The sequence below is a fragment of the Manis pentadactyla genome, chromosome 6 (genome assembly GCF_030020395.1).
Source record: "Manis pentadactyla isolate mManPen7 chromosome 6, mManPen7.hap1, whole genome shotgun sequence".
NCBI lineage: Eukaryota > Metazoa > Chordata > Mammalia > Pholidota > Manidae > Manis > Manis pentadactyla.
This window is the reverse complement of record NC_080024.1, coordinates 60,397,870-60,412,104: the sequence shown is the minus strand read 5'-3', so window position 1 is coordinate 60,412,104 and position 14,235 is coordinate 60,397,870. Positions and strand designations below refer to the sequence as shown.

Below are 14,235 nucleotides of genomic sequence, written 5' to 3'. Positions count from 1 at the left end.
AATCAACAAATCCTAATTTAAGTAAATCACTAGTATTAAGAATAGTGATATAAATAAGAAGATAAATAATAAATGTACTATGAGCATTAAACCTTACAGAGTATTTCATCTGTAACAGATAAACATCAACTATTTCACAAATTCTTGCAAACAGGTAAAAATAAATAGGGAATGGAAAAAAGAAAGATTAACCAAATTAACTAGGAAAATTAGACCCATATTTCTTCAAATAACCAGAAAGTTTTAAAAATTCCAATATGTCTTTCTCAATTAGCAATATTGAAAAATAAATCAAACATAAAAGTAAATCAGCTTACAGAATGCCATTTAGGAATTTAGCTTTGTTGAATAAAATAGACTTCTTCACCTGTTCTCTTAGTTTTGTCAGGTCTAATCCCCATGATAAATTATTTGTTCCATATCACTCATAGGGAGTTGGCTTCCCTGATCAAATCCTCACTGATACCTCACAGATGCTGATACCTCATATGCTTCAGGGGAGGAGGAAGAATCCTCCCACTTAGCTGAATTAGTATGTCTCACTTAGTATGAGTCATCCTCAAGATAGCCATTGATAGTTAGGAACTTTCAGGAGTAAACTTCATTTTAAGCAGTGTTACTGGATAACATGTTCCTAATTTAACATGATTACACATTTGCTTCTAGTAAAGGTTAATCAGTAATTCTCTAATAAGCATTTTAACGGACATTTGGAATTAAAATGGCACACTGTATTAAAAGGAACTTAGCATGGAAATACGCAAGGTTTCTAAAGAATCACAGCCCTTTATGCAACTTTCCAAAATAAATATGTCCCAGTCCTTGAGCAGTATCAGTCCTAGAACAGATCTAAAAATGAAACCCGTGTTTCTTGAACACTGTTTCTTCAAAATGTGTAAATCTAAAACTTCCTAGAAATGATCCTTTCTCTATCCAAAAGCTGCTGAGAGGAAATCTCATGTAGTTTCCAGAACCCTGAGGAATTCCATCATCTCCTTTCAGCACATGTCAGCAAGTTTAATGCAGTCCAAAACCACACGTCAGTGACGATGTTTAAAACACCCATCCCTTTAGTCAAATTTGAAGCATAGCCCACCCAAGGTAATCATGCCTAAACATTATCTGCTTTGCATACCTAATTATTTGTTGGGTGAATGAGTGAACTTTTCCACCAGAACCGTATACATGTACACATATGTCAAAAGTATTCAGATTGCTTTAAAAATCTATTCCAGGCCTGTTATAAAAGACTCCTAAGCATCATTAAGTATTTTGCTTTCAAAATCCATTAACAAATATTCACACCCTGGAATAGATACCATTTTAGAATAAGCTACAGCTAGAGATGATGACAGCACAAAAAGAAAACACAATCTCTCAAACTTAATGGTTCTTGGATAAGAAATTCAAGAGGACTGAGAAGAGTTCTTCAGTTTGGGAAAATGAAATGAGAATAAATAACTAGAGAGCTATTGGTGCAGATTGGTGACTATTTAAATGTGTTGTTAAGTACATATTCCTGATGGATTTATTTCCAATTCAGCTTCAAATTTAGGCAATAAGTGAGATGAAAATATGTGTATACCACATATATCTGTTTACAAAGAATAAGGCAGCAACAATCCTGTGGTGACGTTATTTGGCATTTTTAGTGCTCACTGATGAACAGCTCACCAACTAATGCAGTTTTATAGGCAGCAGAAACAAGTGACTTTGGGGTTCCAGATGTCAAATCAATCTATATAGTGATTTGGCAGTAACATTAAGCATATGTATGGAGGTGTTCATTGAAATTTGTGTGTATTTGAAATAAACAACAAAACTGAAAATCTATTTTCTTTCCTACCCCACCCTGCTATACACATACACACACACACCACAGACGCCCCTCAGACAGAATACTCTCTGATGGAAAGCATTATTTGGTGGCAACTATAGGGAGGCAGGTGCTCAACTTCTTTGTTCTGTGACAGTTTCTATGTCACATATACTGCCTTCAGCCTGACTCATGTATGCCTTTCCCCTTAATAACCCAGAGAGGTCCTGGAGTCATAGGTTGCCCCCGAATGACTGACAGCTAGGGAGGCACCATGCCTGCAGTAGAGCTGTCAGCTGCACCGAGAAGACAGGGCCCATGGGGAATTCCTTTCTCTCCCAACAAGGAACCTTCACTCAGCATGACCTGCCTTGGAGAAAGCTCTGGACAAGGTACTTTCTTTTCCACTTCAAATCCTGCCTTGAAAAAAGCTTTCTTTGCCACCTGCAATTGCTGTAAATCAATTTCCAAACAGAAATCACTATGCAAATATGCATAAGCCAAGATGGGTAAAAGGATGACAAGCTGCTCTGACTCCTGTCATGTGTGATGTACTCTTTCTTCTTCCACAAAATCCCAAAAAATAGAAAGATGACTCAGACACACGGAACTGTGCAACTGCAGATGACCTCAGGAGATTATCCAGTCCCGCCTTCTGGCATTACCCACAACCTCAACTCCTCTTGCTTTTTTGGTGTATTGGGTTGTTACTACTGTTGCTTTAGTAAAACCAAAATGCCAGTGTAATCACTTGCAGTGAGAAATACAATTATCAAAGGAACCAGAGACTTCAATTCCAACCACCAACCCATTCTCTCTGTGTAAACCTCCCTAACCCTTAATTTTATGTACATTGTGATATGTTGCAGTTCAGTATCTATTTTTCCTTATTAGAAAAAATCTATTCTTTAATGTAGCATTTTAGACTTGGAAAACCCTGTGAGTTATTTGTTAATTCCTTCTGACAGCTCTCTGCTCAGGTGTTACATCTAAGTTCTTCATTTCCAGATAATATTATTAAGTGTATGTGAGTGGCCTGAGCTCCTGCACAGATCATAAGGGAGGCTAGGTTAAAGGTCTGCCTTGCATGAGATTTTGAAACTTGTCATTCTAAAAAGGAAAAGCAATCTGCTACTGGAAGAAAGGAACAATCCACAGAAGCAAGACCCACAAAGCGCCACAGTAGGGGAGCCTTTCCATCACGAGCAGATTCTGCCGCGTTTGATGGGCTTACAGATCCTAGCCAGTGCATGGCAGGAAGGTTCCAGAGAAACAGCCAGCTCTGTTATAAGGAAGAGAGTCAATGGGTAAGAGAAGTTGCTGAAAATAAAACAGTGAGAAAATTTTCCTTACTGTCTGCCTGGAGCTGATATAAAGAAAGGCAGAGATATAGACAAGCCCCACAGTGCTTCAGATAAGGTCCTTTCTTTTCCACTTCAGATCTTGCCTGCTAAGTGAAAGAAGCCAGGCACAAGTGCCATGTATCGTAGGATTCCCTTTATATGAAATCTTCAGAATAGACAAGTCCACAGAGAGAAGACAGATCAGATTTTGCCAGCGGGTTGGGAGGAAGGACTGGGTAAGGGGTTTCCTTTGGGAATGATGAAAATGTTCTGGAACTAGACAGCAGTGGTGGTTGTATAACATTATGAAAGTACCAACAGTCACTAATGGTAAATTTTATGTCATGTGCATTTTACCACAATTTTTTTAGAAACAATGCTCATGGTCCTCCCATGTAGCCAGTGGATGCTGGGGGAGTGAATAGCAGTCCAGAAGGGAGGAGAAAGAGGAACCCCCAAGAGTGAGATGGAGGCTGAGGCCGCTGCTCCCTCTTCCAGGATTATGCCGAGAGGAAGGCCTTCAGAGGGCACTTGGTACTTTCATAACAAGCACTTTCTCCCGTATGTTCAAAGTGCTAACAGATCTGGACTAAAATCTAGCTTGGCCCTTCTAGCTATGTGACGCTTGACAAGTCATATCACCAAACATTCTTAGAGTGCCTACTGTGTGTGTGACCATGCCCCTGGTCCTACATAGTCCTCTTCTTCCATCCTACAAGCCTGTGAGCATCCCTGGGAGCTCCTCTAATTCCCTGATGAGGAGCCTGGACTTAAAAGGATTCATCATGTTGCCCCAAATCACACAGACAGTAAGAACACAGTTAAGAGTCTTAAGTTTCCTCGAGGTCTATCTCGGATGGGGCTTTTTCTGTAGACCTACATCATTGGAAACTCCTCGTAGAGTATGTGGTTTCCTTTACTCACAGAACTGTGTGTTAGCTCTGTGGGAAAGAACTACAAGACAGGTCTGCTACACCTATGAAAGAACTAATAGAGAATTGTTTTTTAATCTTAGGTATTTGCATGTCCCAATGATCTATACTATTCTTGGCGTATGACACCTTAGGAATGAATATGATTTGAACTTAACTCAGGGGTAGAGGGTGTCTGAAATTGAGAGCCAGGCACATTCATCTCCTCTGACCCTAAATGTTGTCCCAAAGCAAATTGCTTGAAGAAATGGAACTCAGATTACAGGTAGGGAGTTTTTGAAGTATGTCCATATTCATGGAGAGCAAAGAAGCTGAGTTAAAAGAAAATTGGACTGACTGATCATAACTGGATTGAACAAAAGTTTGTTTTAAAAGGACTATTTGTATTGAAGATCATGCCTCACTTTGGAGAAGCAAAGGCGATTGGCAGTGGAAGGAATCACACCACACTACTAAGTTCTTTAAAAATTTGACTTATGTTGCCTATGTTACATAATAAAAACAACCCTTTACAGTTGAAAAAAGGAGTCTTAAGCTTCACTTTCTCCATTTCTAAGGATTAAAGATGTCACAAGGAGTAGAGATGAGGCCTGGCATGTCACTGACACCTGGAGTGGCCCTGAGACGCTCACTAAATGGTAGCTAGGATGAGTGATTAGCCTCATAAGGTAGCACCACACAGTAAGGATTTTCCTGATGAGAGAAGTCATACGCTTGTTAGCCTTAAGGGCATGACTAGGATCTAAGCTGACCAACTTCCAGTCTATGTTCACCTCACCATGCTGTGTTTAAAAGGACACATCCATGACGATGGATCGACAATAGATCAATACATAACTAATCAGAACATCAGGAATGGATGCAATTAGGCACAGGGGCAGAAGATAGGTGCCTATCTGGAAAGCCAAGCTTCAAACAAGGGGAGGGACTGGGGAAGCAGTGAACTCTCATTTGGCCAGTTAAAAATGGTTCCTGAAAATATTATCTTTTCAAAAGAGTTCTGGAGAAGCAATGACCTCTGACAGCCCAGGTGCCTCACAGTATGACAGAGCCTAGTAATAATAGTAATAATAATGGCAATGAGCACCATCAGTTGGGCACTTACTACAACCAGGAATTGGACAAAGCATGTCACATATGTTTTCTAAGATACCTACAAACAAACATGGAGTATGTATCATGGTGCACTACCTTATTGATGAGAAAATGGAAGCCCAGGATCACACAGCTAGTGAGAGGCTTCACTGTGACTCCAACCCAGGCCTGCATGACTGCAGAACCCTGGCACTTGACTAACATGTTACCTCCCATGAGGAAGACTACTAGCCCCTTATTAGCAGTCATAGCTGCATTAGGCATGAACACTAAGGGACTCAATAAGCATCAGTATCTATCCAAGTACTAACATTTGCCACAGAGAAAAAAAATAGAATAAAGTGGCCTAGAACTAGCTAAAGGCAGAATACAAAGCAGAAAATTCTGGAATAGTAGGTTCTGTGCATTCTAGCACATCACCAAAAGCAGAGACTGATGTCCACATCAGGCCCACAGATGCCAATCAGAATTAGGGCCTTCTTCATAGACAAACACTGTGACACCTGTTAAGTCTAAGACCAGCTTTACAGACTTCTTCAAAGTATTTTTTTTCCAGGGGGCCCTGGCTCCAACAGGCTAGAGAACTTCTTCCATTCACAAGCTATGGTGGTACTCTTGATACAAAAATGCTAAAGGTATAATTGGCTACATGTGGAATCTTACTCTAAAAAATAACATAGGTCAATCTTGGTAATAGATACAAAAAAGAAACCCCAAAGATTCTATTTACTAGTCTCATATCCACTTACATACTAGGAAGAGAATTTTCAGGGTTTCTCACCATCTTCACTGTTTAGTCAACACACCACCCACCAGCAGCTTGACTGTAAACATGGCTATCTGAAAAACATGTGTGACCATGTGTCACCTTAATAGGCTGAAATTAATTACAGGATTTACTTATCTGAGAGTTATAGAACTCTACAGATATTTGGATACTGACAGGTAACTGATGGGTATACTAACACACGGATTCTAGATATTTTGTTTTTTACATTTTAACATCTTTGAAATCCAAATGTGTTCTACCATCACCATCAGTCAGTCTGCAGCCTTGACAGAATTGTCATATTCTGCTCATGTGAGAATATTAAAAGCACCAGCATAAAAACTTGCAGAATGGATGACATGGAAGAAAAACCCAAAGGTAACAGTGGAGCACTTTAAAAAGTGCTGTATCACCAATGCTCTTGATAGCCCAGAAGAAAATATTAGAAAGCACTGTGTCATAGTTTAGTTGGCACCATTTTTTCTTTTTTTTTAATAAATAAAATAATGGTTTATCTTATAGCCCATAACATCTTAGATTTGGTGGAATATAGTTTAAGCAGCAAATAAACACAATGCAATGAATTTACAAGAATAAAATAACCAAAACCCTAACAATTGAAAGAAAATGAATGTAATTTCCTCTCATTTTAGAAATTCAAAATTTTAAATGTCACAACATTTACGTATAATCAACGCTATCTGAAAGAGGCAACATCTGAAAAAGATATTGGGAAGTGAACCAGTTTTTTGTTGCTTCTCAAATTTTGTTTAAAACATATTATCTTGTATATTTTTAACATGGAGGAATTGAGGAAATTCTTTAAAATCCTCAAAAAAAGGGCAATAATTTATATTACAAAGTAGTAAGCTTTTAAATTTGAATAGAAACGTGTTGGGCTTCAGACTCTTCCTTTGTAAAATGGGTATTTAAGCAGCTACTCCACTGGGTTATTAAGAGAATTACATGGCTGACACATAAAATGTTTAATAAAGAAATTCACATGGTAAGAAGCTAAGCAATTTGTAAATGTACTATTCTGATCATTATCTTTATGGTTCTTTCATATCCTGACCCAGAGCTCAACAAATATTTTTGTTAAATAAAAGGGGTGAAAAGCAAAAAACTGAAGTGTCATATTCCCATCATTTTTAGAGATTTTTATCCCCTGAAATGAATTATTTGAAAATGTTATTTTTGAACTTACATAATAGTTTCCACATAGATGCAAAACCAGATGATTTTCAAAGTATTTTTGCAGGAATAGAGATGAAAAAGTAGCTCTGTTTTCTTTGACAAGGTGGTACTAAAAAGGATTAATGGTTCAGTGCGATCAGGGAAAGATGCAGCCTGCAGAGATTTTCTTGGTATTGGGGTGGAGGGTGAGAGGTAAGGTAGGGGAGGGAGGGGAGGGAGGGGAGGAGGGAGAAACTGTTACAATGCACAATCCGATTCCAGTCTTTGAAGAAGCAGATTCAATCTCCCTACACACACACACACACACACACACACACACACACACACACAGTTTTTTTTGAAGATCTTGAAAATGTTTAGTCAAATGGGTCTTAAATGTCAGCCCTCTGGTGGGGAAGGAAAGGGCATCACACACACAGATCCTTGCCCTGTTTGGCTCAAGCAAGATGTATGAAAAAACAAGCTCAAAACAGAACAAGGGGTAACATAATTATTATCCAAACCTTCTAAAAAAAAGAAAGAAGGAAGGAAGGAGGGAGGGAGGGAGGGAGGGAGGGAAGAAGAATCTTTTCTTGAAATTAAAATGAGACACATCTCAAGAGGTGGTTGTAGATTTTAGAATTTTATGACCAACTTTTATAAAATCCAAAAAATAAAGTATGTTTGATAGCATGCTCCTTCATAAATATATGAAGTGCATAAATATATGCACTTATAGCTGGGAGCACTTTTTGCACATATTCTACATATACATTTCCAATGTGCCTTTTAGAAATATTTACCGGACACTAAAGCACAGTAGAAACCCATCGCTTCATAGGGGGCAGCAAAGGCAGATGAAGGGTGCTGGGCGGGAAGTCAGAAAAAGCTGAGTCTCCTTCTAGCCCAGCCCTGGGTGGCCCTAACCAGTTGCGCTGCCCTACATGTCTGTTGACCTCTCTTACCTCAACTTTTCAACTGAACTTAAGGATCTCTAAGTCCTTTCAATTGTAACATCCTTTGACTATCATTTGGATTTTGCCCAAGGTGACCTTAAAGTAAATAACAAGTGTAGGGAGCAGTATTTACAATTCCTATCATTCCCTTGTCTTCACTGCTATTCCATCTTACCTCTTTCTACACTTCAAAATATACTGTCAGCCTTTTGTCATTGCACGGGCCAAAACACACACACTTCGAGGGATGAATAACAAAGAATCATGCTGTGAGAATTATATGTTGCATTTCATGTGACGTGGTGGACATGGCCATAATTTCAGTGCTAAGTATGAAACAGCAAACGTGGAACGCTTGTGTTCCTCCCTGAATCCGCAGGATCCACGTTACATTTTTCTCTGAGGTCAGTATGGCTTCAATGCACACTCCTTCTCCTCCACCCTCTGCTGGCCATCAGACGGAGACTCTGTAAGCTCTCCCAGCACAACTCCAAAAAGGTGCAATTTAATTCCTAGCCTGAAACACAGTCCATTTGGAAGGACACTGGTCACTAGGGTATTGTTAGTGCCTTGAAATGGCCAAGAGGGATTGCTGACTCTGCGAATATCACACCAAAGGCAGGAATTCTATTTGAATTACTAACATAACAGATGTTTGCTAGGATTCACCATGCAGTCTGACTCCACAGTCATGCTAATTTGGCAGGGCTTCTCTTCCAGTTAGTTCTGAGCCGTTAGAGTACACAGCTAGTAGGTCCTTCTGTCTAACTAATAATTGCCTATTATTGATATTAATTAACATTTTTTGCACCTTTCCTTGATTTTGACCTAGTATCTGTTGGTAGTCTAATCACTGTGGCCTATTAAAAGTCAAAATACAAGGGCCTATAGTAGTCACGAGCCATTTATCAAAAAGCAAACAAGGCCAATTAAACGGGTGGCCAGACAGTTGTCTTGATTTGCCGCTGACTGTTTCTTGATCACCATTATAAATTGCTAATAGGGCAGAAAGCACTAAGCGGGGAGCATCTGTGGGGGGCTGGTTATTGCTCGCTCCCCGCCTGGTGACAGGTGAGAGAGAGGCTAGTGATGGTCTTATTGATGTGAACTGCCCATCAGTTGGTAGTTATTGTTAAAGTTCATGATGCTACAGCTGATCCCGTCCTGCTGAGAGTCAATCAAATTAATTAGAGCTAGAAATTCTTCTTTATAATTTTAGAGCACAGGTACAAAAAGAAGTCCTGTAATTTGGATCCAAAGGCAATGAAAAAAAAATCTTCATGTAGTACAGTGTGAAAAAAATCAGATATTGCTTCTTCCATTATTTATAATAAGGGCTGTGGCTAAAGGTTTTTATAGGCACAGATCAAGAGATCATAATAGAAGCATATTGACAGATTTTTTTCTGCAATACTCCAAGGAACTGGCTGTAGCAGGAAAATATATCAAAACCTTATCATCAGAGCTGAGATCTTCTGTGAAAAATCAATAAAGAGTTATACATGGTTTGAGTTTAAACAGTTCTCTGTAGTCATTTAAACATAGTGCATCTGTACAGCTTTTTACCTCTGGAGACCAAGGTAACCTAGCAACTGCAGAGCTTAAACCGATTAACTACAAATGAAGTACTGTATGCCTATCAAAGCAATTGTTCATCGTTGCCTTTTTGCAGAGACTAAGCTAATTGAACATGATACAGTATGAAGATAATTAACACCCATGAGTTTGTTAATTGCCTGTTAGCATTACAGCACAAGTCTCTTGGTTTCTTTTTAACTGTCTCCTTTGTAGCTTCTTACTTCCCTTACAATGGTGCAGGACCTGTTTAACTGGCAATAATGGTATCTTGGACTTTATTAACCCTTTTTAAATTGAAAAAAAAAAAGCCCTGTCTTAATGAAGCATATTGCATGTGCTTGTTAAATGCAAGCTCTCCCTCTATTTTCCCCACACTAGGAATTGGTTTTACAGATACTGTACAAACTATGTTTATTTTTTGTGCTAAATTATTTCAAGCCATTTAGCCATTATAAATGCTCTCCCAAAAAATGGCTTTAGTGTTTCCCTTTATTACTCAGCTGCTCTGTGTTTGAGAGCAAGCGATAAATGTCTTTGAGGGCTGGAATATTAATTGAAGGCAGCATCTGGTCAGCAGCTGACCGGCTCCCAGTGTCCGGCTCCTGTTCCAGCCGAGCCGGCGAGGAAGAAGCTTTGCTGGTTCTGTTCGCCAGGCTCTGAGCTGTGGACTAAATGAACCCCATTTTATCTCTGCTGGATCAGTGCATGGATGCCAGAAAATCAATTGGGCAGGAAAATCTGTTAATCTAAAGTGAATTCAATCTGAGGAATCATTTAAAATAAAAATTTCAATCATTACCTTTTCAGAAAAGCACTTTTTTCCCTCTAGTCTGTGTGCACACGTGATGACAATGCCTAGAAAGGACCTATCACAAGAGAAATTCAAAGTCAATAGACTTGTCTAGCAAGGAACAATTTGCTTTTTGAGAAGAACAAAAAACAAAAAACACGGTGGCTGATTACAAGCTGAAGAGGAAATGGAAAGCCCCGGCGCTGCGCGGCCAGAAACAATTAACAACTCAGGCCCAGGATACACACCCGACACCCAGGATGGGCTTTTCTCCCGTTGAGAACGAGCACCTCGGCTGTGTCACGATTGTTTAACGTGCATTTTCCTGGATGATCCTCTGTGTTTTTCATTACTGTGTCATGGTTAATATTTGCTGGTAAGCCAGTCCCAGGAGGGCCACTTCTAGTGCCCAATTACAAGTTCTATCATCAATCATAAGTATTATTTATTCAACAAAATGAATTGCTAATTAATAACTGATGAGCATTATGGCCTTGAAGACTATAACACTATTAATTATGGTTGGCATGAATGGGGTCTACCTGGCACATTTTCACCACAATTAGCCTCGGAAGCTTTCAGGGGATATGTCTATTAAATAACCCAACGAAGGGCTGGCTTTCCTTCCTCTCCCAAATAAGGACTGACAAACACAGGATTATCTGGGGTCAGGACTCCACCAAGCCAACCCCCAAGTACCCCAACAACGGTTTTCTACATGCCATGACTTGTATAAGAAACGTGACATGACAAAGAACCCCCCATAGAGGCCTGAAGGTACAGATCGTGGCCCCACACACCCCGCCACGCTCCCGCTGAGAGACTGCTAGGGCGATGCAGCCACGGCATGGCAACTGGAATGTGGCTGCTGGCTTATTTTTAGACTTGGCTGTCGCCCAGCTCACGCTCTGCGCTCTGGGTACAGGTACACAGCAACTAAATCACCCTAGCAGGCAGCTGGCAGGCCAGGACTGCTCACCTGGACTCACCGTCAGGAGGGAACACATCATCGCTCACCTTGGGGACCTTCTGATCAGAGACTTAAAGAGAAGAAGCTAAGAAATGCCTTCTTGCCCACTGCTGGGGAAGGAAAAAACAGTTGCTTTGAAGAATAAACACACAAAAAGCATAATAACACTATGAAACTCTTTGAAAGCAGAACATACCAACTACCTCTGTTCTCTGTGAATTTATCCAGCCTCCATACCTAGAGCCCTGTGGGTGCTGAATAAACATGGGTGGATAATGGAAGCATGGCAAAGGCTTTTAAAAGGTATATGACTAATAGAAGGGAAAAGTGGTTTTTTTTCTTCAGATTGTATATACAGGCTCCAGAAAGTAAAGAGTTTATTATGTAGCTATCTGGATAATTCTGTAGTTTAAACAATCACTTCAGATTCAGTGTTGGATGGATTCTAGAGAATAAACTATCTGCATAGATCAAATTAATTGTAGAATTGGAAAAGTATTCTCATTGTGTTGAGTAATCAAAACAGCAACTCTGTCCGTATTTCAGTTAAAAATGTTTGTGGGTTCAAATTATGCAAATATCTTTCCTTACCATCCTGCTAAACATCATAGAATGTGGACCCCCTTTTGGAGGTAGACACATGTGTCCTGAGAGGGGAAGAACAGGTGCACCCCACCTCCAGACGGCACAATTATTGGTGTACAATGTTTTTAGCTTTACAAAATCAAAAGCTTAATGGAGGAAATGTTCTCAAAACAGGTAAAAGCTCCCTCTGAGTTGCCTCCACGTTTTTTTTCTATAGAGATACGGACATGCACGTGCTCATGGTTGGTAAGGGTTTGCCAGCATTAGGGCTCGTGAAGGGTTTTGGGTAGCAAATATAACTATGTCCACAAGGACTAGAACAGAACAGCACAAAGAAGCCACATATACAGGGTGATACAAATTTGTGGACACGGCAGTGAAAACCTTCAGGAAGGAAGGGAGAAAAAGAAGGGGGCAGGGAGAGTTCAGCACAGGAGGGAGAGGAAGAATGGAAGGTGGGCAGGCAAGAAACCTTGGACTCTATGTCAGGCTCCTCCACTGCCTACATTCAGGAGCTGGAACAAAGCACTCAATCTAGCTGAGCCCCAGTTGCCACTTTGGTAAAATGGGAGTATTAATACTTACTCTGCTTATTTACAGTCTCATAGGGAGGATCCAATAAGTATAGGTTTGTGGGTTTAGTTTTGAAAGCCCTTTGGGAACTACAGAGACATTTATTTACAAATGTAAGATCCTAATCATTGTATTTGTTTGCTCCTAGCCCATGTCAACCCTGTTACCTCAAACTGGCCAGGCAGGCTTTAAAGGCCATAGAAAGGAGCATGTCTACCCAACCTGAAATTTGAGAACTAAAGATTGATTGGACACTTAGAAGCTATTGAAGCTTATGGGAGGAGGAATTTTGTTTTCTTCCATTAAAACCAGACAAAGATACCTGAATCACAAATGCCCCAGGTTACTGTACTACAGCAAACTCAAACTTCAATGCTAAATAATCACATGGGCATATGAATAATGCTGATACTCTGCGTGGATCTGATGTGGCACCTGGAAAACTGTATTTTTAACCAGGTGCTTGGGTCCCTTTGAGGCAGGTAGTCCAAGGCTACCAAATGAGAGACCCAGCTCCACCTCCTGGGAGCAGCGCACAGCCCAGCACACACCATCATCAGCTCTGCACAGCAGCTGTGAACATATCTGAGCAAGGCAACGTCTTCTCAAGGGTCAGTGGAAATAAGGAGGAACCTTAGTCATAGTTTTCAGTAAGACCACACTTGATTCAAGAAGTTATTTGTTCCTAGACTGCATTAGAAATGGGACTCTTAAAACATTCTCATGTCACTGATTAAGGAAATATAGACAGTGCTCCTGAAACCTTTTGGGAAAAGGAATTAAAGAACCTAAAAACAATTGTCAACTGGAATTCCATACTCATTAAAATTTATCTTTCAGAACAAAGTAAAATGAAGACTTTCACTCAATAAACTGTGTCTAAAGGAATCTTAAGGGATATAATTCATGCAGAAGGACATTGACCCCAGACACAAAAAATAACTATTAGAAAATAAAATGGAAAATATGTGAATAAGTCTAAATGAATATTGGCCATGGACCCTTAACCTAAGTGGGATTCTCTGGAAAATGGCTATGAATTTGAGATTTGCATGCAGGAGGTTTTTTCAGAGAGTTCTCCAGGAGGCAAGGCCCGTTGATGAATAAAGGAAGAAGAACTGGCAGAGAAGGAAGTTAAATTGTGATATCATCACAATAAAATATTATCTGATCCACAGAGAGTTCTGGAGCTGAGATGGCCATCAGTTGTCCCACCTTTAGTAAAGAAGGTCTTTATCTCCCCACATGTACACACTGATCAGGCTTAAATATGAGCTGCCACCAGGGAGGGGGCATGACTTTGGACAAGGCCCTTCTCTTCTGCTGAGAATAAGTCCTAGTGGTGGACTTAGTTAAGAGCCATCAGCCCCCAACACTCCCAAAATCTGACAGAAGTGCCTCAGTCCTGAATGGCCACTAAAGCCAATGCACACAGCATCCACCACAACACTCAAAACAAAAAAGATAGAAAAAATAAAAAATAGTATGTAGGTCAAGAAAGATGGTTGGAGTTAAAATAGTCTAAGGTTCTTGGATTGTTTGAGACAAGAGTAAAGATGTTAATTAACTTAAGATGTTGTTAAGATTGACTTTTTTAAGAAAGAGTTATTTAAGGGGTTAACATCCAAAATATATAAAGAACTCATACACCT

At 39.9% G+C, this 14,235-nt stretch overlaps 1 non-coding gene across 1 annotated transcript; it reads left to right on the top strand.

Annotated features, from left to right (window-relative positions):
• Window positions 1-3,998: 3,998 nt before the first annotated feature.
• On the top strand, window positions 3,999-4,126 carry LOC118909234 (small nucleolar RNA SNORA18). Its single transcript, XR_005023531.1, has one exon. It is a non-coding gene; the product is annotated as a small nucleolar RNA SNORA18 (small nucleolar RNA).
• The last annotated feature ends 10,109 nt before the right edge of the window (window positions 4,127-14,235 follow it).